Source organism: Melospiza melodia, chromosome 1 (genome assembly GCF_035770615.1).
Source record: "Melospiza melodia melodia isolate bMelMel2 chromosome 1, bMelMel2.pri, whole genome shotgun sequence".
In the NCBI taxonomy this organism is placed as follows: Eukaryota; Metazoa; Chordata; class Aves; order Passeriformes; family Passerellidae; genus Melospiza; species Melospiza melodia.
This window is the reverse complement of record NC_086194.1, coordinates 146,190,516-146,217,544: the sequence shown is the minus strand read 5'-3', so window position 1 is coordinate 146,217,544 and position 27,029 is coordinate 146,190,516. Positions and strand designations below refer to the sequence as shown.

The window sequence follows — 27,029 nt, the reverse complement described above, 5'->3', positions numbered from 1 at the left end:
GTATTTTCACACATAGATCTTCAGATGCAAGCAAGAAAAAGGCTCACTGAGAAAACCAGTTACTGAAAACCAGTTGGAAGTCTTTAATCCCCAACATCACAAAGTAGACCTGAATTTCCAGTCCCAACAAAGCATGTGACAAGGGCAGGGGAGATCTTTTGCCCTGTAAAGATCCAGGGGTGAATGGAGATGAGGGATAGAAAATAGCATGTGGTGGTGGGTGGTTGTGGTAGAGTGAAAGACTGGATCAACATAAATACATGCCTGGAGAGATAATTCAAGTTGCCTGAGTAACCTTAATTTTCAGGTGTTACATAATTTCTGAGTCCTTTAGTTGTAGCCTTAGGGTTCTTTTGGCACAGTTCAGAGGCAGTGCAATTGTTTTTACAAAAAAACAGTTACCATACAACCCTGCTGAAACAAGATGACCCCCTTTTCTACTCAGCAAGGATATTCAGGCTAAACCAGTGACAACACTGGTAACACTGTTAGGCTCCAGCTGGTCCTGTCCTTCAGGGAATGAAGGCATACTTAAATTGCTCAGCCATTTCATAAATAAGGGAAAGTAGATACACTTGAATGATGTAATTAGTTTTGATATCTTAAAAAAAATATTCTTTGTTTTCTAAACATTCTGTACCAAGTTCTCTGTACCAAGTTCTCTGTAGTCTTTCCTTCAGCCTGGCCTTCTATGTAGTTCCTCTCCCACTGTAGTTCCTAAAGTCCTGTTCCCTCTGCTGACTCCTGGCTGTCCTTTCCTACCTATACCTTTACTTCTTTCTCTTATCCCACACAACCCTATATTCATCCCCCTAACATAACTGCCTCTATTCCTCCCTGCTGGTTTTCAATCTCTTGTAATTTCATTGGGAATATTTATTTAATTTCTATCTATTTTCTTCCCTTTTTTTTTTTTTTTTTTTTTTTTTCTTTATCACAGTTTCTTTGTTCCTCTTCTGTCCAGCCATTTATTTTCTCCCTTTTCTCCCCTTCATCTCTCCTACATGGCAGGACGATGCAATGCAGGAGGCAGAGTGAGGAGGCAGGGGCTGGGGGAATGGTGGGGAGAAACGAATTTGTATCCTTAAGCTTTCTTGAGTAAGATTTTATTTTAATCTAAATTTTAACAAAATATCTGAGGGATATATTCAGCATAGAGTATTAGAGCCACAATGGTTTATATTTGGCAATGCTATCAGCAACTGAAAACAGACTCATGATTGAAAGCTTCTGGCAACCTGACTCATTGGCATCAGAACTCTGCCACCTAATACAACATGCTGTTTATTTAACAGTTTCTCTTAAATTAAATTACTTGCCTTTCATCGAGGCAGTTATATTTATATCTATTTTAAATAGCCCTCCAAATGTTTCTTTTAATTCTCTCACATAAATTCTAGTATAAGGAGGCAATGCTGCTTCATTTTCAAAAGTATAATAAACCACTTACAGGGTGGTCCAGGTTGAATCTATCATGGAAGAGAAAAAGGCAAGGAGGAATTGATATAACCAGAAATCAAGCCACATTTAATATGTGATGTTTTAGGAAGTACTTAGGAACTCCACAGTGTATGGAGAATGATAATGACAAGAAAGAGGATAGTGCCTTTATTTGTACAAATAGTAAAATGTAGGCTTTAACTTAGTCAGATTCTACTGTTATTTATTGTATTTAAATCTTTTTATAGTCTCCATGTAGAAGAAATAGTGATCTCAATTAAATAAGTGGAGATAAACAGAAGTAATACTAAAATCAGACGGCCAAAAATGCAAATGTACAGCATAGAAAAAGAAACATGATCAGTGGGACGGTGCCCTGGTTCTTGTATAGGAAATATCCTACCATGAAAAGTTAACAATGTTCAAGGATTTTAAAATTAGAAGGATAAAATACCCAATGTAATAATTGAGATTTCAGTGATAGTTGAAAAACATATATGTTTATGTACAGCAATACTTTCACATTGTGTACTTGAAAAAAAAAAGGTAAGATTTGGCTGGAACAGCATTACAGTTGACTTGCATCGAGAACACCATCTACATTTTATCAAAATTTTTCTGATTTCAAATGCAATGTAACTACCTTTCCCACTGTTGCCACAAATTTAATGATTCACAAAAACATAAGGAGTATGAAGGAAGAATAAAAGAAAAAAAAAGTTTATTATATAACCTTGCAATAAACTTCAGATATTTGTCAGGGTTTTTTTCTTAGGTGCATAACATGGGACAGTGTAAATGCTTTTTCTTTACACTCTCACCAATGTTGTTTGTGTAACTAAGAAGGTTTCACAGACTGAATCCTACTGAAAATAAGTTTAATAGGTAGCTGCATAGCTTAATCACTGCATAGCTTCCTTTTCCTAGAATGATTTTTACCTCAAATTTATGAGTTTTTCAATATGTAAAGATCCTCATGTTTATTGTTCTTTAAATAAAGATTACAAATCAAATTAAATGCTGGAAATTGAAAAGGAGGATAAATGAGAGCAATCATTTTCCAAAACACATTTTTAGTAAATTTTCTTCCACTGACCAAAAAGTCATGATACTTGGAATTTAGCTACCCAGTAACTTGAGGGTGAAAAACACAAGGCTGCAGGTCAGTGTGTGTTTTAAAATTGTTTCCTAAGAGTGCAATATATCTTCTACTTTTCTTCGTCCTTCCCACCAAGATGACCAACACAAGCCTTATGGAAGACCACATCAGTCATTTACTTCCATCTGCATCCAAGCAGAAAGCTTCAGATTAAGAGCAACATCAGCCCAGCACCAGCCACGAGTCCCAAGCTAAGCAAAGCCCCTGTGTCCTGCTGTGGGCTCTGCTCACTTTTCCAGGAGAAATTACAGAGTTTTCTTTGTAAGTCTGCATATAGGCCAAAGAAGAGACATTGCTGCAGTTGATACACAGGAAGAGACTGATTTAGAGTCTGCTCTGTTACATGATAAACCCTTGATTCCTGCATTATAGGACAGACTAGATTTATTTGAAGTGCAAAATGGCTCTGCATGAGCTTTTCAGGAAGACTCAGCAGAGACTCTCTATCCAGATGAGACTAATAATTAGAGGTAATATGTCTAATACATTAGAGAAAAAGTTCTTTAAGTACATTACAAAGAATAGTTATTCTCCATTTTTAAGTAAGGCATTACCAGGAAAATGAAAGCAACTTGCCACAGTCATTTTATGCTCATTTTAAATCTTTCTTGCAATTATCCTGCTTGATACTTCCATTGCTTATAAGTGATTTTCTAAAAAAAAAATCCAGTCTTTTCTCTTTCAAAAGGAATTATTTATCATGCTAGAGATGCATTGAATATAGATCTACGCTGATAACGAACACAGCAGTGCTGCTGCAAGCTTTCTGTCAAGCATACCTAACATCAGCAATTATTTCTACAGATGGGCTAATTCAGTGATGCTGAGGTGCTATTTTCTTATATTTCATCCCCATCCTATTCCTGTATTGTTCCAAAAGCAGTTCTCTGCCAAAGACATTAAGCTAATTAAAATAATAAAACCCCATTCAGCTGAACCAAAGACAGTACTGAAAATTCTCAAGAGCAAAGGCAAATGAGCTCACTTAAAGATGTTCTGCCTCACCTATCATTTTCCTTCTGCATTTTTACTTGGAATGTCATAGTCTCCCATGGAGTCCACTGAAACTTGTGATTTACAGTGTATTTTACTATGTCCACTCACATTGCCAAATACAGTATTTTTTAACATTCCAGATTTTTTTTCTCTACCATGCTAAACAAAATATTAAAAAAAAATAAAAGAAGTAAAAAAAAAAGGAAGGTATTTCCTCACAATATATTATCAATCACTTGATTAAAATCAAGCATCCTTTAACTGAGATCCTTATAGCTGAAAGAAACCTTAAATGGAACTTAATTTGATGGCACCATTAGATACTAAGAGACATGCATCTGTATCACAGGCACCCTACACACCTTACTCCTCTGAGACTCATCCAACAGTCAAGAGCTGACTGCAGATGAGGCCAAATCTATCCTCTGTGTGCTGTTTCCCAAACTGCAGATGTGCTGGGAGACACTTGTAACTCACAGACATTTTGTAAATTAATTGGAGACTTAAGTATTTTTAGCATATGTCAGAGTTTAAATAACACATTTGTTGAAAATGCTTAAAGGAAAGTAAAATCGAAATAAACTTGTAGTCAAATTTAATTTGAAGGAAATTTTTCTGGTTGAAGAAAATGCAACGATGCTCTATTCAAATATATATACTTATTACAAAAAGATGGCTTCAAACATGAAACAATTTCCATTTTTGTAAATTAGCATCATAAATCCTTTTTTCCAGACAGCTGCCCAGAGGAAAAAGGACCTGGGAGTGCTAGTTAACAGCAGCTGAACATAAGTCAGTATGTGGCCAGGTGGCCAAGAAGGCCAGTGACATCCTGGCCTTTATCAGCAATGGTGGGGCCAGCAGGACCAGGGCAGGGATTGTCCCCTGTACTGGGCACTGGTGAGGCCACACCAGTATTTTGTGTATTTTGTCCAGTTCCAGACCCCTCACAAAAAGACATTGAGTTGCGGGAGGGTGTCCAGAGAAGGGTAATGAAGCTGAAAAGTTTCCTTTTAGCAGCTTAGCTGAAATAATTGACACCTAAACTTCTTTTTTTTCCTTCTGTCATGATCTAAGCCCAAACTGGCAACTAAATACCACGTAGCTGCTCACTCACTTCCCCCATCCCTGGTGGGATGGGGAAGGGAATCACCAAAAATGAAGTAAAACTCATAAGAATAGCGTAATAATTGGAAATAATAATAATAATAATAATAATAATAATAATAATAATAATAATAATAATAATGATGATGATGATGATGATGATGATGATGATGATGATGATGATGGTAATTAAAAGCAGAAGGATAAGATAAAACAGATAAAACCCAAGAAAAGCGAGTGTTGTACAATGCAATTGCTGACCAATGTCCAGTCTGTCTCCAAGCAGAGAATAATCTCCTTCCACCCAACCCATGGTTTATATCCTGATGTTTTATGGTATGAAATATCCCTTTGGCCCTCTTAGGTCAGCTGTCTTGGTTGTGCCCCCTTCCACCTTTGGGTACTCCTCACTAACAGAGCATGAGGCACTGGAAAGTCCTTGACTTAGTGTAAGTGCTGCTCAGCAACAACCAAAACATCACTGTGTTATCAACATTATTCTCAACCTAAATCTGACATACAGCACTATACCAGCTATTGAGAAGAAAATTAACATTATCCCAGCCTAAGCAGGATACTTTCCATGGGGCTGCTGGCATGGGTTTGGTTTGTTTGTTTTTTTCCTGTAGCAACTTCCAAAAATATAGCAGATAAACCCAACAGCAAGCAAAAATGTAATCACCAGTATTAATTTTAATATTTGACATGCAGATTTTTATATCAGTGGCTTATTAACTCTCTGCAAGTGGATTTAGAGTGTGTTTCTACAGGAGACATAGGTGATAGTAAATATTCTGGCAGCAATTTTCCATGCCTGAAAAGGAGTGGACTAGTGTTTGGTTAATAATGCCAGCTCCCAGGGAAGCTGTGGATATGGACTGCATACGAAGTACTAATTTTTTTCAGAGCCAATGGGAAAGCTGGCTTTAACCAGACTAAATTAGCTCTTTCATGGGAGAGCAACAAACCAGAGCAAATTGCTCAACAGTACCCCTCTTAAAATGTCAGAAGTATTTTGTCAAGCATAATCATTATTTATATCACACAGACTTCCTGCATCTGCTTTTACTCTTATCATGGCCCAAACCAGAGGTATTCAGAGAGAGCATCACCTACAAAGAAATAAAGATAAATGGTGCAGTTCACTAAACAGAACATCATGCCATCAGGAACATATTTTGCAGAGCTCTTGGTTTTACTTGTTTTAGATTTCTTGCTATATGTTAAAAATTGAAGTCTAGAGAGCTATTGAATCTTTCCTGTGAAGGTAGAAATTTTCTTCTGTTTTATCTAAGACAATGCAATAGTCAGGAGAAATCATTATTACAAATCCAAGGAGTCATCTATTTTTTCAGATATTCGCCCTATTCATACATCTGCCTTTATTTTTCATGTGGACCCTTTCACATTTCAAAGAAGATTAAATGTCAGAGGAGAGAGGAGAAATGCTTTTCTTTTCCTGTTTTTCTATTTAAGTCTGATTTTTTTTTCTTGTGTAAATCAACATAATTATACTGATTTCAACAGAACTTCAATAATTACCCTGTTTGAAAACATAAACCTTTTTGAAAACAAAAAATTCCATAGTTAGAGCAATTATCTAGGAAATTTGAATGCTTTAATTTTATGTTTACTGTACAATTTGTCCATGTGGGTATAACACCTTGATTTTTTGATTACTTCATCTGTCCATCTTGCTCTCATATCTTTTGATTTTCCTTCTTGCTGAGAAAAGTTGAGTATGTTGCAGTAAATGATGAAAATGCTCCAAAATCCTTGATCGCAATCAGCTCCTCAGTTGTCTAATTAGCATTCTATTTCCACTGGGGCTGGGCAGTGCAGTGGAGGTGGCAGGAGGAGGCCTTAGTGGAGAGCTCATTAGTCCCCATTTCCTCATTCGTCCCCAGATGTAATGCTGGCAATCAGTCCTGTGTACAACTCTGCTGTACTCAGGCCTTCCTTATGGTGCTCCTGTCAGGCATAATTAATCAGTTCTCTTATTGATTGCATCTTGTATATTGGCTTTTAGACCAGGAAAAATGCAGTCAATAAACATCTCTCCTGAATTTTGCCCTGCACCAGAACTTCATCACCTGATTCGACACAAAGACCATTCCCAGTGCATTACAAAGGTAAGAAATTCTAGATGTTGAGCATATCATGCTTCCAGAGCTGTCAGGCTGCTCTCCCACCCCCTCCTTGCTTCTGCAGGGCTGTACATGCCCTACTCAGAGAGAGCTCTTTGTGTTGTGTGAGACTCTACAAATGGAAATAGCAACAGGGCTGATATCCAAACTTACCACTAATTGCCTTCTGAAGAAAGATGACCGCTTACAAGAACTTACTTTGTCTTGAATCAAGATTTATTTTAAAAACACTCTTGGATAGTAAAATATAAAAAAATACATCTGAGTTTTTTCTGATTTTAAAGCTAGATACTTTTATACTCTGAAAATCATGTTTACAGATCTTCTCTTGCAACTTGGTGTGCTGTGAAAAGTACTCCATAATCTTCATATTCTCTGCCTGTAGTCATCTTAATCTGATATCTAGTTTTTACAAGTTGTCTTACTACTCACACATTTACCTATGTTTTTCACAGGCATAAATTTCAAGCTGTAACTCTGACTACAGCATTTCTTAGCTGTGCCTGCCTTCTATAACTATTCCACAGCATTCCCTTTTACTGAGAACTGAGGGGCAGGGAGGGGAGTATTGTGATTGTTTGTTGTTGGGTTTGTTTTGAGGTGTTGTTGGGCACTGCAGTGGAAGTGCAATGTTTAAAAGAGAAGTGACCTATCGTGCTGGATCTGTTGCCTGTGGCGCAAGACAAGGTAAAAGGAATGAGAGGACAGGGAGTAGATGTTTTACTTGCAGCTTGGTTCTTAAAGCATAATGGTTTAATTGGATGAAGATGAGAGAAGATGAAGATGAGAAGAAGATGAAGGGGATATAGTGACGAAGGAATGCCATGAAGAAGCAGAAAAAGAAGAATCACAGAACTCAGCCTGGTAGTAGACACCATGTCTAAACACTTAAGATATTCTTTTTATTTTTGGTCTGTCATAGATTGCTTGCTCAAACAGATTGTTGGAGTATGATTTAAGAAAGGGAAAAAGAATTTAAAAATCACATAACACCTCTGCCTTTAACTAATTACAAGCATACCTTAACTACAATCTTAACTGATAAATACAATCTCATAAATCCTTGCTCATGTATGTGATGCTACACTGATGGGTTGAAAATTGTACATGCTTAAAAGCATGAGCCAAACCAAAATTTTTTAAACACAGTGGATAGAGCTGGTAATCAGCCTTAACTCTGATTGTAGTGCCTCATGCCATATGTCCTTGTGGCACAGGTATCCTCATTTCATACCAAAATCGATATCCTCTGGCTGCCTGGTACCCACCTTAGGGATGAAGGGTAAGGCATTGTACCTTGGTGTGCACCCAAACTCCACTTTCCTCACTTTTCAGGCTTCCGTTTTCATGAACTGCATATTCAGAAACACATAATGTAACACAATTGACTTCTTTAGCAAGACACAAATTATCTTTTCTAGTCTTGCGGTGGGGTTGAAAAATTGTTTTGGCCTCTCAACCCAGATTGCCAATGCTGCTGCTCATGGTCATGGAATACAGCAGGAGAAGACACAGCTGTTCCCAGCGCTTCCATAAGCCAATGCCATCGATGTGATGTGAAAGGCCAAGTGCCATATGGTGAGTGATACTCCTGGGTCCTTCCCAGCGCTCCCGTGCTTAGCCCTGGGAGAACGGTCACATGAGTGACAATTGCTGCTAGCTCTATTAAAGAACTGATCCAAGACAGATGTAAAAAAACCAAGGCAGGCAAACAGGCTCTCAGGCAGTATAGAACATGTTCCCTATCTCCACTGCATGTGAAGAGCCTACCTAAAAGGTTATACAGACAATAATGATGTTCCCAGCTATCATAATTTGTCACTGAACAGTTTTTAAAGAAAAAGCTTATTTTCGTTTGAGGTTCCTAAATTAAAAATTAAGCTTACTTTTACTATGTTTTAAAGATTTAAATAAAATGCTGTTATATAGAATTCTAAATTATAGAATGTTATATAGGGACTTACAGGTAGCAATCAAATTTTTCATTTGATTAATCACTCAATATTATAACAGGAGAATGATAACAAGCTCCTATCCATCACAGGTAGGGAAATGAACCTTTAAGACAACAGCTTCTGTTTTTAAAAGACTGTCCTTTTGTTCAGATGTAAAAATTTCAACAGACAAAAATAAGACAAGAAATTATTATTTCTTTTTGGCTAGAATCCCTAATACACAGGTTCACTAAAGTCTAACTACACTATAATTAAACTGTCAAAATTTTTCTATTAAATAATTAAAGAATGTAACAAATCCAGCATTAACAAATTGGGTGTATCATGTCTCTTCCTGGACAATTTGACTGTGGAAACTTTGAACCATGTTTCCAATTTCTTATACTCAATGAACTGGGTTTGCTTCTCATCCAGTCATCAGATGAATTAATAGTGCAGATGATAAACTACTTACACAATATGTTATTATGAGTCCACAGATATTGTGAGTCATCACGATAATCTGACAACACTTCTGACCTGCTCCACATATTATCATTAAGGGTTCAATACAAATTAGATTTATCAGTAGATCCAGTGTTTTTTCCACTTCAACATTTCACTATATTATATTAACTGAAAATATATGAGCAGTCTGAGTCAAAAAATTATAACTGCTATTGCAAAGAGTAAAACAGAAATTATGGAAATTTGATCACAAAGTCAATGCTTTGAGAGCAGATTTCAATTCCTAAAGTAGTTATTACCATTTTTCTATAATACATCTCGCAGAGCCTCACTGCTTTTCATGAACTGAAAGGTCTAAGAGGAAGCAATGACACTTGAAAAAAACAATTAAAAAACCCCTAAACAAAACAAAAAATAAAAAAACCCCAAATAAGTCTCATTTTTAAATCCACAGATTACAAACTGTGTTTTGTCTATTGAAAAAATTAAGATGGTCATTTCATCTATTGTGGTAATGGTCCCCTGAATGGGGAATAATTAGCATTGACTCCATGATTGTGGAAGGTTGACCAATTGCTTTATTAAGCTATACTATATTATACTATATTATTAAGAAACTTGTAACTCTTACAGACTGTCTGATACAGCTTTAACCTAATTGGTGAATCAATCTACACACCATCCAGCGTCCAATTAAGACACCATCCTTTGGTAAAACATGTGTACAAGAACAGGTGCAGCAAACGGAGATAAGAATTGTTTCTCATTCTCTTCTCTGAACTTTGTCACAGCTTTTCAGGAAAACCCTGGGAGAGAATTATGTCTCTCTCTGTTCAGAGGATATGTGATTACCACATCATCTACAGCATTAAACAGATCCTGATGGATATGTTTCCACTGTACATGCTGTTTTTCTGGAATTAATAACACCAACCACCACAAGAAGGCAACCAGTGACAGAACAAGAGGATATAGTCTTAAGCTGCACTGGGGGATGCTTAGGTTGATCATTAGGAAGAATTTTTTCACAGAAAAGGGGATTAGACATGGGACTGGGCTGCTCAGGGAGGTGGTGGAGTCACCGTCCCTGTAGGTGTTTAAGGAAAGACTGGACGTGGCACTCAGTGACATGGCCTAGTTGATAGTGTGGTGTTCACTCATAGGTTGGACCCAATGATCTCAAAGGTCTTTTACAACCTCATTGATTGTGTGAAGGAGTGGAACCACAGCTCTGCTTTTGGGAACAACCTCATGCCCTGGATCTCCTGCCAAGTGAGCCAGGGTGGTGACTGCTGTAGTATCAGCTCCTGAGCCAACTTGAGTGGCAGCTCTTGCTGGCTGGCTTGCATTGAAACAGCCTGTCCTGGCAGCACCCTGCCTCTGCTGCTGGCTGCTTAGGCACACATGGGCCTTCCCAGGGCTGCTTTCACTAGAACAGGATTTTGCTGCCATAGTGCAAGGCTGTTCACAACATAACCACATCAGTGACAACAGAGTGCACGGGAGAGCCTGGGTCGCTGGTCTGAGTCTGTTTTCACGCCAGCCCTGAGTGATGATTTAAGCTTCCAGGCCATACAGTGTTATGTGAGCTTCTATGGGACACTGAGCAGTTGCAATTTCTATTGTTATCCACTAGAAATTCTCAAAGCAGCACGTTTAATAAAATTTCAGCAAACACAGAACTCTGCTTCTGTCCTTGAACAACTTGATCGATATACTGGACCTACAATGTCAGAAGTAAACATATATTGGAATCATACCACAAATTACCAATTATTTAATCACATATATGTCTATCTATAAAGATGAAAAACAGCTCATCATCTCTGATTTGTATAACCAAAAAGCTAAAATTAGTATAGAAGACTTTTCCATTTTAAACTCTGCATTTCTTTGCTGAAATCAATGAAATATTAGGATTTACATCAAATCCACAAAGAGGTTTGCAGTATCTTACTGTGATCAGGGGTTTAATAAAGCTATTTCTGCAGATTATCTGGAGGATTCTAATTAATTAATTAACTTAAATAATAAGGCTAGATGACTTTTAGAGAGAGCACACACTCTTGTTAATTTCTTAGCATAAAGAAATCCTACTGGAAGCAGTTCTTAGGAAAAGAGCAGCATTGATAATGATACCTTATTGTACCAGCTTGAACTAATCTGAAATTTGAGATCCGTCCATCTCCTGACTTCAGCCTGTGTGAGTGTAAAAGAGCCATCTTACCTCCCCACTTGTTTCTGCTGCCTCCATTAAAATTTAGGTAGGCCTGAAATCTTAACAGGATCAAAGAAAGTAAATTTTCCAGAATTGTCCTGGAAGTCAAACACGTGCTGACACCAACGCTATCAGCACACAAATTAGTTTTGGACCAAAGCAACAGCTAAGCTGAGCTTCGTGTCATGCTAGAGAAAACACGCCACTTAAACAGTCTTCTAATACAATCAGTCCTGTTGCAGAAAAGGTGCCCATGCCAAGAATTTTGAGCTTCCTGAGATCAAAACATTAGTAAATAATTTAGGCAGTATTTCATGCTTTCCCTAACATACTCGTGATATCAAAATGTTCACATATACAAAGATTCATTATTGTAACTGATTAGCTACAATTGTACAAATTGGTGAGAAAGTTAGATCTCAAGCAGAGTTCTGAAGACCCATGATATATTTTTAATATACCTAGATGTAAGATGTAGTTTCATAATTTTTTAGACAGCTTCCTATGTAGAAGTTAAGAAAATATTATCTTTTTATTTTCTGATGAATTCTGAAATATATATAAAATGGTTTGAAAATATGAAAATGTATTATGCTGATCACTAAAATTATTATACTCATTTAATACTAATTAATGCATTTGGGAAATACACACATATATATATCTTTTCATTGCACAGGATTTCTAGTATTATTGCTTGCATTTTAATATAAATGTTATAATAGATTGCATTATACTTACCCAACAAGATTAATTTATGAAACCATATTGTGGTTGATGATGGCAGCCGAACCCCTCAATGGAATTAATTAAAGGATAATCTCCATTGCTTTGCAGAATACAAACCAATAAATGGCTGCTGAGATTAATAGCTGAAGCGGAGCTAAAGTGTTTAAGGAATTTCAAACCCCATTTATTACACACACCCTACAAAGCAGGAGAGATTATAACTGTACAGCAAACCAGAACATCAAAAAGCCCAAAAAAAACCCAAAAAAGAAGCCTGCACAAGGAAAACAACATTTCCTTCCCTTGTGAATATCTGAAAATGATGCTTCTTTGTTCATCAGTTTTGTGTCATAGAGATGAACTTGGCTAGAATGAAAAAGAATTTAGCTAAAATATGTGCCAGGTCTTTTGGTTGTTTATCTAAAACAAGGAGTACACAAGGAAAGCATTTCAAGCAAATTAGGTCAAGATGTTGCTTACGAAAATATAATTAGACTTTTTTAAAGAGAACTTAATTGAGAAAGTTTAAATTTTTATATTCAAGTCAATATTTCCCAAACTGGAAAATTATAGGGCTTGCAAGGCTTTTGGCAAATGTTTTCATTAGAGCAGAAACTGCGGTATCCTTCAGATAAAATTGCTTCTGTATCTTCACATAGTACCTTTAGCTGACAGAAATGAGATTCATGTGATGTTCAGGTCTCCTTCTGACTTTGCTAGGAACAAATGGGGAACAGGTGTGTGTTGCAGCAGAAAGGATGATGTGCTTTGAAACTCTGTCAAAGTGACAATTTTTCAATGCAATTTTCAAAGAGTTGTATTAACCCTCTAAGGCAACAACCATTCTATTCCGATTTTTATTAAGTGAATTGAAAAATATCTAAGTACCAAAGCCCGCTACTTTGTCTCATTCCTTTTGCAACAAATAATATCCTTAGCTTTGATTTCTTCCTGAATATAAGTAACTCTAATAAACCTTCCCTATAAGCATTTTAATTCTTCTTTCCATTTTATTGCTCCACAAAAATGACTGGAAAATTCAGAAATTTCAGTTTTAAAAAGGGATTTCACTCTTTTTTCCCTGTCTATAGAAAATTAATTAAGATTGAAATTAAATAAGTACAAAGTGTGGGTTAAACTCACCCTACCCACTGTGCACCTTTAAATACGATGAAGGCTTAGCTCACTAGATAGAAGATATTGTCACCTGAAGTAAAAGAAGCCTGTTTCATGATAAAAAATGTATGTAAAAGAGAAGAATAATAATAGAGAAAGTATATGCATCACTGTCCGGTCTGCTAACACCTGCTCTGGTCTCATATTTGCCTGAGAAACCTGCCTCAAGAGCAGCTCTCTCTCTGATCTGTGCAAGACAGAAAGGGAAAGAAATAGAAATGTGCCAGGATTGTGTGGTCACCTCATCATTCCTTCTCAGCTTGATCCTTTGGAAAGGAATAGGAGAAAAAAGAAGTCTGGAATGGAAGAAGCAAAGTACAAAGTACCTCACTTCTGTTAGCAGGGTTTCGGAGGTAATATACTCACCCTAATCTGCTGAGTCAGAATTATAACCAATAATGTGAAGTTCTTAGATATACTTGCAATAATGAACTGAAAAGTTAATTTGTTGCATTCTCTTGAATATAATTTTCTCATCATAAACTTAAGAAGTAAATTTACTTCAGTCCCTTTTTTTTTATTCCTGATTACATATTGAAACATTTACTGCATTAGTGCAAACTATTTCTAGAGCTTCAGAGAAATGTTCTTGTTCATTTTCCTTTAGATTTCCTTAAATCCACATTGCCCTAATCTGATGTTATAAGCCTTTTTTTTTTGTATAAAAGACTACCATAATGCAAATAATTTGTCAAACAGGAATACAGGACTAAACAAGGAAACAGAAAGATTAAAATTATCAAACTATTCAAAATGCCCCATAAAGGGTGAGATTTGGGAAGATTTAGGGGTTTTTTTTCCAGAAATTAATTTTTAAAATTTATAACTTCCTATATTAAATGAATATGTTTACAATAGTAACCTGACAGTCAGAAGGATTAATTTATTTTGACACCAAGAGTTGAATCTAGTGGGAGTTTCCACCTCCTTGAGCATAGCAGAGGCATCTTTTCTCTCTTACTGAAAGAGGTGTTCCTCCTTCTAGACATCATAATTCTCACATAAATTTCAATGTATCTACTAAAATACTAAAATTGACACTGTCTTATATTAAATGTTTGAGTTTCACCCCATGATAAAATAGGAGCTTGCAAAGCACTTTTAGACAGCTCAGTTGAATTATATCAGTATATGTGAATATGTTTGTTTGCAGCATGACTTTTTCCAGTCTCAATATTCAGACTGGGTTGTGCACTGTTTCTGAGCTGGGTGGGATTCATGTTAATTCTAACATTTGTTGGAAAAGGAATTTATCTTAGCTTAACTGAAATAAAAGCCTGAGAAAGCCTTGTTTTCTCTGAAGAGCTATTGAACATGCCTGAGAAAGGCTTTGAAATGAAGTTAGAGACCCAAGTATTTAAAATAAGACTTGATGAACTAGAACTTTCTGATTCAAATTTGGCTTTGTCTTCTGGTGAGCACAGCAGGAAAATGGCCCTGTAAATAGGCTGCACAGAGATAATCTGCAAGCAAGATAGTGCAAGAGATTTGTTTCTCCCATCTCACAGCAGGGACTTGTGCAACCAGAAGCAGGAGGAGCCCCAGGGTAGCACACACTGCTCTGGACTGCCCCAGGCAGTGCATTACATCTGCCAAGGACCTGCCATCTACCTGGCTGCCACTGAAGAGCACAGACTGATTTTTTCACACTTACATGTTGCTTAAAAACAAAGTTTCCATCCATTTCTGCGCATTTTTATGCTCCAAAACAAAATCACAGTGATCGTTCTGGAAATGAAGATGCAGAACTTCCTCTTTCTTGATTATTTGGGTTTATAGCTTCTCTTTGACCTATTACTTTCTCTGTCTAAAGCAATTTTATAGTTTGGCACCTGTAATTCTGTTAATTGTCTTTAGCAAACAAGATTCCTGGTTCCACCTCTGAGTGCTGAACTAGAATCAGGTGACTCCCTAAAGCTAAAGCATTTTCCTATAGTTACTTTTTTTCTGAGAAGCACCTTTCCTGGGAGAATGAGACATTTCTCAGAAGAGCTTCAATAGTGCTGTCCATCGAATCAGATAAAATAATAAGAAAATTGTGGGGAAAAAGTTTAAATACTTTCATGTATTATTTATGTTTGGTGCTTTTATTTTATAATAGTTACATAAATATGTAGGGCAAATTTCTTGATTCTGATAAACTCTGCAAACCCCTGTAGTTCAAAATGCTTATATATTCCATGCAAAATTCTCTTTAGTGGCTAATAAGAAAATAATAAAAAACATGGTTTACAGTTTTACAGGACCTTTCATCCAAGAGTCTCCAAAGGGCTGCAGAGATATGTGCATAGTAACATTTTCATCTTAAAGCTAAGGAAATGAAAGGCTAGGAAGATTAAAGCCCAAACCTTTAAAGATGCCTTTGAAATTAACTGGAGCCTTTGAAAACTTTTCAGGGTCTACATCTATGTGACTTATCCAAGGACACCCCCTTCACATAGACGGAAAATAAAATACAGGTGTATTTAATTCCTTTTTCATTATTTCAAGGCCACCAAAGATGAATTACACATATGGAACAAGAGCAGCTAAATCCCTTCACGCATTTCAGAGAAAAGATCTTACACCATTAAATATATACAGTGTAAAGTACATTCTTGTTTTTCATTGCACTTGGAGAGCCCTCTAAAAGTGCAGGAACTGCCACCACAGCTACTGATCCCGTGTCTGTGCAGATGCGTGTGTACTGCACATGCATTCAGCCCCAGGCACTTATTTGCATAGTGCAAGGGTGTCAGATGACGATTTTGGCCATTAAGACCTAGGAAACTAACTTTCCTATCTAGAGAGCAGAAAAAAGGCTGCTTATTTAGAAGGCAGAGTCCTGAAAGGAGCTGTCTGAAGGTGGATGATATGAATATATCCCTCAAAATATCCACATCCTGAACCAAGTCCAGCTGTTTAGATGCTTCATTTAAATTCCACGCTGACACAGGGAATGGTCTCAGGAAAAAAGGAAGGGAAGAGGAACAGGATATGAGTTTCAGAAGTTTAAAGATATTTAGAAGTCTATACTTCATAACATGCTGATGTGGTTCATGCCAGTGATATTGACTAAGTGGTCTCCCATTTTGTTGAAAACCATCACTATTTTTAATAGTCTAAAATCAAATTATAAAGGCATTTTTGTATTTTATTTAACATTCTGGTATTAAATATTCTGCTATCAAATCAAATGCTTACCAGAAGAATGAAATTTATATTCAACTTCTATACTATGCATTGTAATTTTTATATGAATTTTAGATATATATAAGCATGCAGTGCAAAAGAGAATTTTACCCTACAAGATTAAGCAAAATTATTTTTATTATTAAATGTCTGCATTCATTTCAGATTTTTTTCTATTAATTTTCAAAATGGTAACATTTCTCATCTTGATGCTTTGAAGAAAATATTGACCTAGAAGAGTACAGCATACTTTAAAAATTACAGGTATGAAGAAAATTGGAATGCAAAAAAAACCTCCTGGGTGAGATTATTCACCAGAAAACACAGAAAAACTAAATAGATCATAATTTTTGAAAGAGGAAGAGCCCTGGAGCAGGTAAGATTTGCATACTAATTAGAGACAAAGTTTATTCAGGCTCACAGGCCAATCTATCTTCCATCACTAGGCAGCATCTGTTTTAGATGATTCAACTCCTTTTAGGTTGGCTGCTGGTGTTATAAAAGCTGAAATATTTTTCAGCTTTCATTATACATTTTTGCATTTAGGCGTTTACAATTCAGTGAGTAATACTTTTCTCATGTTTAAGGTAATTCTGTTTTGAAGTTATTTTTAATGAAAAAAAAAATTTCACCATTTTTCAGTTGTATTAAAAAACAGTTTGTCTAATGGAAGTGATGTGGAAAACAGTTAAAAAATAGCCACTGACAAAACACAATATACACTCTCCAATATTAATAAAAGCAAAAATATGCAGGAATGTAAGAGATCTTAAAGCAGAAAACATGTTAATAAGTGACCCTTGCCTAATATTTAACTGCCTTTCAATTACCACACTCATTATTCATCATCTCCTATATGATGCCCCACTCCTCCTTTCTATTATTAATTGTTCTGCCTATATGAGCAAATTTCACAAGCACATTCACAATATTTACCACTATCAATAGTGGTATTATCATACAAAAAAAAAAATCTCAGGACCATTTCCACAAAAGCTTTAGAACTCCCTGCAGCACAATACTTCCCAATTTGACACACCTGTCATGTGCATTTGCAAATTCCTTGTCTTCTCTATTATTCTTTTTACTATGTCCTATGTTTTTTCCAGCCTTGTACTTGATGTATATATTAGCTTCCACAGCAATTTTAATATTTAAAAATATGCACTATTTTTGGACAATCTGCATGTCTGGATACTATCCTGATTTGATTGTAATGAAAATATTAAGGGAAAATATGGGTTCAAATGTCTTAAAGAAAGTATGCACAAAACCTGACATACCTAATTACTTGTGAACTCAATTCAAACCTTGTGTGTAATCTCAAAGGAAGAAAATATGTCAAAAAACCCCAAAATAATGAAAGAAATTACAGTGTCAGTTACCTTAACTCATCGTTTTAATTTCATTAAAATGAAATATGATGTACTGGAATATTCTACTGCTGTCATGAATTCTTTTCCCAGATCAGAGCTTAGCCACTTACGAAAAAATACTAGCAATTTTTTCTTAGTCATAAAATACTTGTACTGTGAAAATTACCTTTCATCAGTAACATACATGTATGAGGTCCACCTGGAACTGTTGTCTGATCAGTCCTCCAATTTTAAACAAATATGAAGCCTAGGCCTATCATGGTGGTTCTTTTCCTAGATGGGCTTTATGTTTCTAGCTGATTTTTTTTCCCAATGACATTTGAAGGCTATGGTCTTCATTCTCTATTTCCATCTGTTCAGTCAAAGACAAATGACAGCTCTAATTTGAGCATATTTGGCAAATTTACTTGACTCCTGCCTACTTTCTCAGAGATGACATTCACTCTTTTGCACACAGCCTTAGCAGACATGGCCTTCTTACTTCCTAGAGAGAAGGAAAATCACTTTACCTCACCTCTTAAAATAGGGATTATGGCAGAACTACTCGAATCAAAGCATTTGTTGTCTTTACTGGATTTGTATTCTGAACCAGAAAAGCAATATTAATAATAGATTTGGTTGTGCCGTTCAATCTGTCACCTTACCTTGCCTTCATCAAGCTGACTTTATGGCCAAAAAATCCACTGTGCAGTCTGACTCACTCCCTCTTGAAGAGCAGTTTCATCAAATACAGGTTATTCCATACATCAGTCAAATCTCTATGTAAAAGTAAAGGGAATTTCACTCTAGTAAGGCTTGAGACTCATCTTTCTCAACTACGGAAATGCAGTGCTGTATTACTGCACCAGTTCTTAGAAGAACATAAGAATGCTGTGCCTCAGAAAACACAGATGTGAGCAAGACAATGCAAATCTTTATAGCTGTAACGAGAATGGCGATTACCTCAGAACAGCTAATGTGAAAAATGTTCCTTTTATACAGAGCCACGTACAGACAGCTGTAGCAATTAATCTTGAGACATGATGCCATTACCAAAATTCTACTTTGTAAGAGTTATGGCCATTCTTGTTTACTTTAGTTTGGCATAAGAAAAATCGATTTGGCCAGTGGATTTCTTGCTACACATACTGATCCTGGTATAAGTCTGCCTAGAAAAGAAGCAGCTTCAGGCAGGAGGATCATTGCCATGCAGCCAAAACCATGGGCTCTCAGATGATAACAAAAAGCTTTCCTTTAACTAACCCAGAATGAGGATTTACTCTTTCTCTCTCTCTTTCTGTCATGTCTAACACGTGTCTCTACAAGGCTTGTTTTACAGCTGTGAGTAAGTGTTCACCATCACCCACCAGGCAGGCTCCTGAGCAGTGCAGCTGCCTGGCAGCGTGCGGAAAGCAGGACGAGGGTGCAGGGGTGATGAGCACAGCGCGCAGAGATCCCGCAGCGATGCTGAGCCGCTGCACCGGGGGACACAATTTCCCTCTCTCACAAGTAGTACAAAGAATGGCCAGGGGAAATAGGACAGGACCCAGTTTTCCTGGCAGTTTCCAAATGTGATAATAACTCCTTGGCTACTGGCAGCAAAAGGAATTTTTGAACAGCCCTCTGGCACAGAGAAACTCTTCAAGGAGTGTGAAGCTAACTATATGCCCTTTTACACAAACGTGACACACAAATGTTGTGAATGAATGCCAGGTAAGAAGCAAATGTTTTCTTATGACTAGTTTTACATTTCTTCCTCAGTTTTAAAAGTGGTCTCTCGATATTCTCCATTTTTAAGGGTAATTTCCAGTCACTGTATAATCTTCATTAGATAACCATAAAGAAACTATTACTCCTACAATGAATACAAGCATAACATTAATGAATGAAGTTCCATTACTTCAAAAAACCCTATAACTATATTCCAAGATTTAAATATAAATAGCAAAAAAAGGCCTGTCCATTAGATTTATTTATTTATTTATTTATTTCATAACATGGTGATGCTGTTCAAAGGCATAACAGAATTAGATATTACCATGAATGCTAAACTTCTGAATAAGAGTTTCAGTACTTATTAATCACAAATTAATTTTTCCTTGCTGAGAAATACTCATATTTTTGATGGCAGAACCTAATTAATGTTGTCTTAAATTCCTGAATGAGATATTGCCTGATATTGTTGCTATTATGAAGTGAAACAACTAACATTGATAACATTCTGTATTTCCAATCTTTTACAAAAGTGTGTGATCCCAAAAGGACAGAAAGGAGTAATAAACAGCATAGACAAATATATAACAGATAAAATATAATCTACTCATATAATGTTGAATTTTAAAGGGGCTGCCTACAACATTTCACAAACCTGAAAATGTACTGTGTTATTCATTACCTCAATTTAATTACAGAATTATGAAAGTGAATCAGAAGAGACCTCAAAAAGACTATGCCTTAACCTGTGACGTCTGATCCTGAGATTAGTCTCATTATGTAATCAATGAGCTTTGCAAATGGAAGAATAGACAAATTTTCCCTTATATTGCTTTTTTTTTCCTCAAAAATATGACAAAAACCACCATAAGACAACTTTATATTTTAAGTATGGAAATCCACATTAACTACTTGTGCACAAACAGCAGCCAGCCATGATTCATGACTCCTTTTCATGCAGAATAAATTATCTTGCTTCAACTTTCTTGCCCAATGGTATTAACTGCTGTATGATCTAATTAATTTATTCTGTACAATAATAGATCTAGTTATTAAATACAGGTTATAGAAAAGTATAAAAAATGAGGTGCCACAGATAGAAAACAAATTAAATGAACTATTAGTTATTAACCAGAGGAAACAGTATAAAAATTAAAGAGTTGGAAAAAGTCAGGTTACTTACCTTAAAAATATACAGTCTTTCAAAAAGGAAAAAAAGGCACACACAATGCAGTCTGCATATTTTTTAGTTGGCTGAAAATTACTACTTAGCTAAATGGATATTTTTCATGAGGATTGGGCTGACAGATACTAAATGAGAGGAACTACCTTGATAAAGTATTAAGTAAAGATTTTCAAATGCACGGTGTCAGGAACTGAGAAAGTACAATAACACTAACAAAATAATACAAACACAATTGGTTTTATAAGGTAACATATTTTAACTTTGAGTTATTTCCTGATGTTTTTAGAGATGATGAGCACAGTCAGCACCAAGTCAAGTCAATAGCATCACAGTTTTTTATTATGATCATTTCTGAAAGTCCTACTCTACACCTATAGCAGGAAATTTACTCTGCAGTTCATTCCACACCCAGCACTGCAATGTACAGCATTTGTACCACCTAATAAACCCAATGCTGCAATTGTATGGATGGGTAACCACAGGACACATCAAATTAAGTTTAAGAAACTGTTTCTAAACAGTCTACTCTATTTACTGTTTGCATTTCAATGGCAAGGAGAAGTAGTGATGTCTACTAGTAGTTCTGTAGTTTCCTAATATAGCCTTACAAAATATTTAAACCAAGATACTAAGTAGTTTATGCTACTTTATCTAAACAATCTATATCACATCAACACAGAAAGAAAATTTCTGAAAGTTCATACTTGCTGTAAATTTCATTGAGAATCCCTAATTCATAACAGATATCCTAATAATTCATGCAAATTACTAGTTATAATCATCAGTGCAATTTAAGCAATGAACTTCTTTTATAAATGACACAAAATGAAATGGAAAACTCAATCCTGAGCTTATAAATGTCAAGTTCAATTTTCTTCAATGTCAGACACAATTACAGATTCTGTGTATGTAAAAATTTGCCGCAAACATAATCCACCTTTGTGGTGGTGTAAAATGCAATGATGTTCAGCACTAATAAACAAATACATTAAAAGATACAGTTATATTAAATTTAGTTTCCACAGTGGGCCAGATCTAGCATGGGAGCAAATCAATAGAACTCTATAGGAGCTAAGCTATTTCTGAAAATTTGCTCTGGATCTGGCTCTTGAAATAATTTTTTTTAATGATTAAGTAAAAATATTGCACATATAAGACATTGATTTTTGTCATTGATTTTGTGCTGGCATTTGAGCCAAGCCTCAAAAAGCTTGAACACTTTATGTATTTACAGCTGTCTGCTGGCAAGGAATAATTCTTTCATTCCAAATGAAACATGTTCTTGAAGATTATAAAAGCAGCATTTTTCTAGACTGGATTTACAAACAGATTTTTCAAATAAAAAGTTAGAAAATGTGCTTTAAATCATTGAAAAAAAAGCTGAAGTCTGTTTCTTGATTTTTTTTCTGTCTTGTCAAACAGATAAGATAGATATTGATTATATTTGCCTCCCAAGGGAGCTGTTCCATCAGCAGAGAGTGAAGATCAATGATGAAACATCATCTCATAACAAAATATTTCCAGTGACAAAAAGAAGCTTATTGTTTAGTATTTTTGGCTAAATATGGACACAGGAAAATTTTGTTTGCTTGTCATTGTGTTCTTTCCTAATTAGACCAATCCAACATCCTTACACAGAGAGAGCAGTCTCCTTTTTGGCTGATCTGAGGCAACTTCACACACGGGCCCAGCCTGAGCAGAACCTACCTTTGATTCATTTCCTTTGATTCATTTTCAAGCCTCTCCTTTGTCACTCTCTACCAGCTAAAAGCTCTTAGCTGTACATAAGAGAATATCACCCTTACAGAAACCACTGCCTATTTATTTAAACTGCTCAGCTCCCCCAGTCTCAACCAGTTAATGTGTTATTCCAGAAGAAAAAGCTTATTTTCCCTCTCTTTCAGAGCACATATTCACCAATGTAAAATAGTAAATATTGCTACCTATAAATGCTTTGCCAAAAATGAAACACAGAGTGGAGAAATCAGTTATTACACATTTTCCAGCCCTTTATTTTCTCTTCCTAACGGTTTGAGTGGCCTTTGGCTGAGCAAAACATCCAGAATAGATTTAATATGTTTACTAATATTGGAGGTTACCTTTCCAACATATCTGTGGACAATTTTGTCCAGATATTAAAACATTTGCTTTCAAATCTTAGAATGATGGGTTACAACATATGAATCACAAGCAAGAAATTTTGATGATGGAGGGCTTGACTGGAGGTTTAGTTCCATTTCAGGAATGGAAAAAAAACCCAAAAAACCAAAACAAACAAATAAACAAAAAAAAAAAACACACACAAAAAAACACAAAAAAACCAAAAAACCCCAAGGCAGAGAATGGCACAGTTCAAAAGCATTAGAACAACCAGGAGAGTCAATATATGCAGAGTGAGTTGCAAATCCAGCTCTGTCCCCCGTGAAAACTAAGAGTATTTAGAAAACACAGAATGGGGTTTGCATTCAAGCTTTAGATTGATTGAAAACTCCAGCAAATCATCTTTAAAGGCACTGTTTAGAGAAACTCTCATGACAAAAGCAGTGAATCCAAATCTTGGGTCCTCTCCTAGGTGTCTCTTCATTGGTGAGGCAACTAACAAGTATTCATTGGAAACACACAATAAGGACCTCTTGTGCACCTTTTCATAAACATTTAAAAGCACAACAGGGAATGTTTATACCACTCTACTGTCACCCACAAGTTTTATTAATCTCATGCTAACATTCTTATTCTGTAGCCTGACTGAACACCATTTATTTTTGAATCACCAGACAGAAGCAGATTCTTTGAGTTTAGCATTTTGATATTAAAAGCTCAAAGATTTTAAAAGACTGAGTAACAGCCACATTCTGGCAAAAAACATGCCTTTTTCTAGCATTGAAGAGAGTTCAGGAAAAGCTGCCTTTTAAGACATTTAAGGATCCTGCCAATATGTGAATATTAACAGCACCTACCAGCAGCTATCTTAATCCTCTACTTAATGGTACTTGCCAGGACCCTGAAAAATTACTAACAGAATGTCCTGTACTTTGAGAATTCCTGCCTAAAATTCTTTTTAGGAGACATTAGCAGAAATCAAAACAGCTGCTAACCTGAAGAATCACAAGAGTAAGTTGACAGCTCCCTCTGATTCAGCTCTCCAAGGTCTTAGGTCCTTCACTAAGGGCAGCTTCCTCAGGCCTCAGAAATGCATTCAAATGAAGCTGAATAAAACCTGGTGTGAAAATATTTATCCATTATATTTTCCTGTTCACATTCACAAAGCTTCTGCACTGTAGTTATTCAAATTCAAATTTTTCCTTTGTGCTATTGTTTTCAGAGATATTACAGTATCATCTGAAAAATCCATATTTATCAGTATTGAATGAGCTGCCAGCAGTGTAGGCACTCCCCAGCAAGGTATCAGGAAGCTGTCTTATCCTCATTTCCTGCTGCACAGGTCCTCTTTTAATTGCAGTTTCATTATCATACCTTACATCAATAAGAGTATCTGTACTTCCAACTAGCCACATAAGCAGAATAACTAGAAAAAGAGGCAGAAACACTCCAGGGTAAAATACCCACACCACAAGGTCAAAAGAAAAACAATATCTTCCCACTTATCATCTTCTACTCCATCCATGAGGTAATAGCTGAGGCTCATATACCTTATACATATACAAGCGGTAAAATCTGAAAATATATATTAATTATTTAACACCTGCCCCCCTTCTTTCATACTGAAAAGCTGACTTTCAGAGATATTTACTTCAGTACCATATATATTAGCTATGGTCATTATACATACCAATGCTAAAAAAAGCATTGGTTCTAAAACAAACAAAAGAAAATACAATCATGACTTTTTAACCTATGGATATTTTTCTCTTTATCAACAGAGAAAGACCTCATATTTTTTCTCAAGAGATCTGATCCTAGAGTTAAAATTGTGTCTCATATGGCATGATCTTTTAACCCCTTTCAGACATGAGGTCTCCAAAGCATACTTCCCAGAACAAATCACAATTCTTATCCAAAGCAAAACAGTCAGAAAAGTGGTGTTTTGACAGCTGAACATCTGATGACTGTATCACTTAAACCCTTCTGTTATTTAACCCTTCTCAAGACTTAATAACATGCTCCATTTTATCTCTAATAATCAGTCTAAAAATTGGGTTATTGAACGATACCACATTTATCCTTTGCATTTAAGACCTCAGCAGGCCTAATTAATGCCAAAATTTCCAGGATTCAGTCATACACTCTCTTTTTCAATGCAGTTTTTGCTAAGTAGGGCATACCTTAGTCTATTTAAAATGTCTGATTGACTATAATCAATACAGTATTCAAGGAACAAGACAGGTTTTTCTGCAGTAGTAACATGAAAGGCTAAAAAATATGCAAGCTTGTGTCCACCACATTCCATCAGAAACAACTGACTTTCTGACTGTTGTTTCGCTATGAATAATGCATTCTTATAAATCCTCTCAAAATGCAAAGGAGAAGCTCTAGAGCTAAATAGCTTTCACTGAAAAGATAGTTTCAAGTCCATAATTTCTGTGCTTGGGTTTCATGTGCATAGCATTTTCTCCTACCATCTGCATACGCCACACACATGCATTACTTTGACATTTTCAAAGCTCCATTAGTTATTCTGAAATAAGACTGAAATGACCTTCCCAGTATAGAACTAATCATCCTGTTTTGCAGAATTTACCACTGAAAGGGAGTAAATCCCATCACATTTCCTGTGAAAAACTTATGAGAGTACAACCAGGTAAATAATTCTCCACTGATTTAGTGGAGACATCCTATCACCTTATATCAGCTGCAAATATTGGTCACCCTGCCCCGAAATGTCCAGGTCATAGGTTTGTTTTTTTTTTTTAATTTTACCATAATTTCAAATAACCATTAGCCTTGGGTAGACTCCTTGCCTTTTATTTTATGCTTATAGAATTATTTGTATTTAATTTAAGTGTTCAAAAAACATGTGGATGAGGCACTTGGTGATATGGTTTAGTAGTGAACACAATAGGGTTGGGCTAAGAGCTGGCCTTTAAGATCTTAATTGCTCAACAAGAGCAATTATATAATTATAGAGTGGGTGAAAATTTTTCAGATGTGTTAGTAGCTATGTAGAGGAACAGAAGGAGTTTGCATGCAAAACTGAAATCTTAAAGAGAGAAAAAAAGGAGAGTAGAAGGGAATTTTAGTGAAGGTCTAGGCATCAACTGTTTCTGTTGGGAATACACATCCTGCCACTAGACTAGGCTCCTTTCACTGCCCGTCACCTTTGCAGTTTCTACAGGGTTTTTTTCTATCTCACACCATTCTTCTACATATTTTCTGGAGGCAAGGCTCCTCAGTGTGTTCCATAACACTGCACTTTTGCTACATAAATCAATAAAGTTTTCCCTTCCTATCAATACTTAAATGATAAGCCTTTGTAAGGTCTTAAAAATCTAGGATGAAATTTGCCTAAGTGCCTATAGAAAAGTTACTGTTCTAAATGAAATACATGAACACATATGGGAAGCTGAATGTCACAAAAACCAGAGGACTTCTTTGCAGAGCTTCTGCTGGGATACAGATATGACCAAGCTTGAGTGGTGTGTTTTGTTCATTAAAGCATGCTTCTAATTTAAAATCTTATTCTGATACTTCCTCATGCATCGGTGCAAATAGAAAATATGGTTCAAATTTATAGCTTCAATAGGAAGTTACAAGGCAATTCTCCAAAAGCAATTTTCATAAATAGTTGTATTTTTACACTACTATTATTGCATATTTCATAATGAAACTTCAAATATATTTGTCTAGACACATAATCTCCCTCAATAGAGTAAATATAGACTGTACACATACACATTCAAAAAACACTACATTGGAAAAAGATAAGTAAGTTGGCAAAGTCAAGGAATACAAAGTTAGGAAATGCCAGAATTTAGGAACTTATAAGCTACTATCAGTTGAAACTATTTCAGGAGTTTTATATGAGCTGCAATATTGATTTAATAATGTATTCCTACTTCACCTTCTTGAAAGTATACTGCAATTTTTTGTTTTCATTTTAAAAAATGTGTTCCTGCTTTAAGCAGATTTTCTACAGTATATATTAAGGTTTTGTTTTTCTACAGAATACAAAGTTGCTGTTAGTTGATATGATCATTAATAGATTGGTATGACAATGTGATCTGTCCTGATATCTGTCTAAATGCACAAAGCATCAATCCGTACATCAACTT

At 35.8% G+C, this 27,029-nt stretch overlaps 1 protein-coding gene across 5 annotated transcripts in view; it reads right to left on the bottom strand.

Annotated features, from left to right (window-relative positions):
• Positions 1-27,029, bottom strand: part of RALYL (RALY RNA binding protein like) — a 367,622-nt gene that overhangs the window by 326,004 nt on the left and 14,589 nt on the right. The window contains exon 1 of one of the 5 annotated variants that reach the window (XM_063170962.1): positions 23,895-23,983. The exons of the other annotated variants lie outside the window; for them this stretch is intronic. The gene's annotated coding sequence lies outside the window, so the exon portion shown is untranslated. Of the gene's footprint in view, positions 1-23,894; positions 23,984-27,029 lie in introns of those variants that run through there. 5 annotated transcript variants of the gene reach the window in all.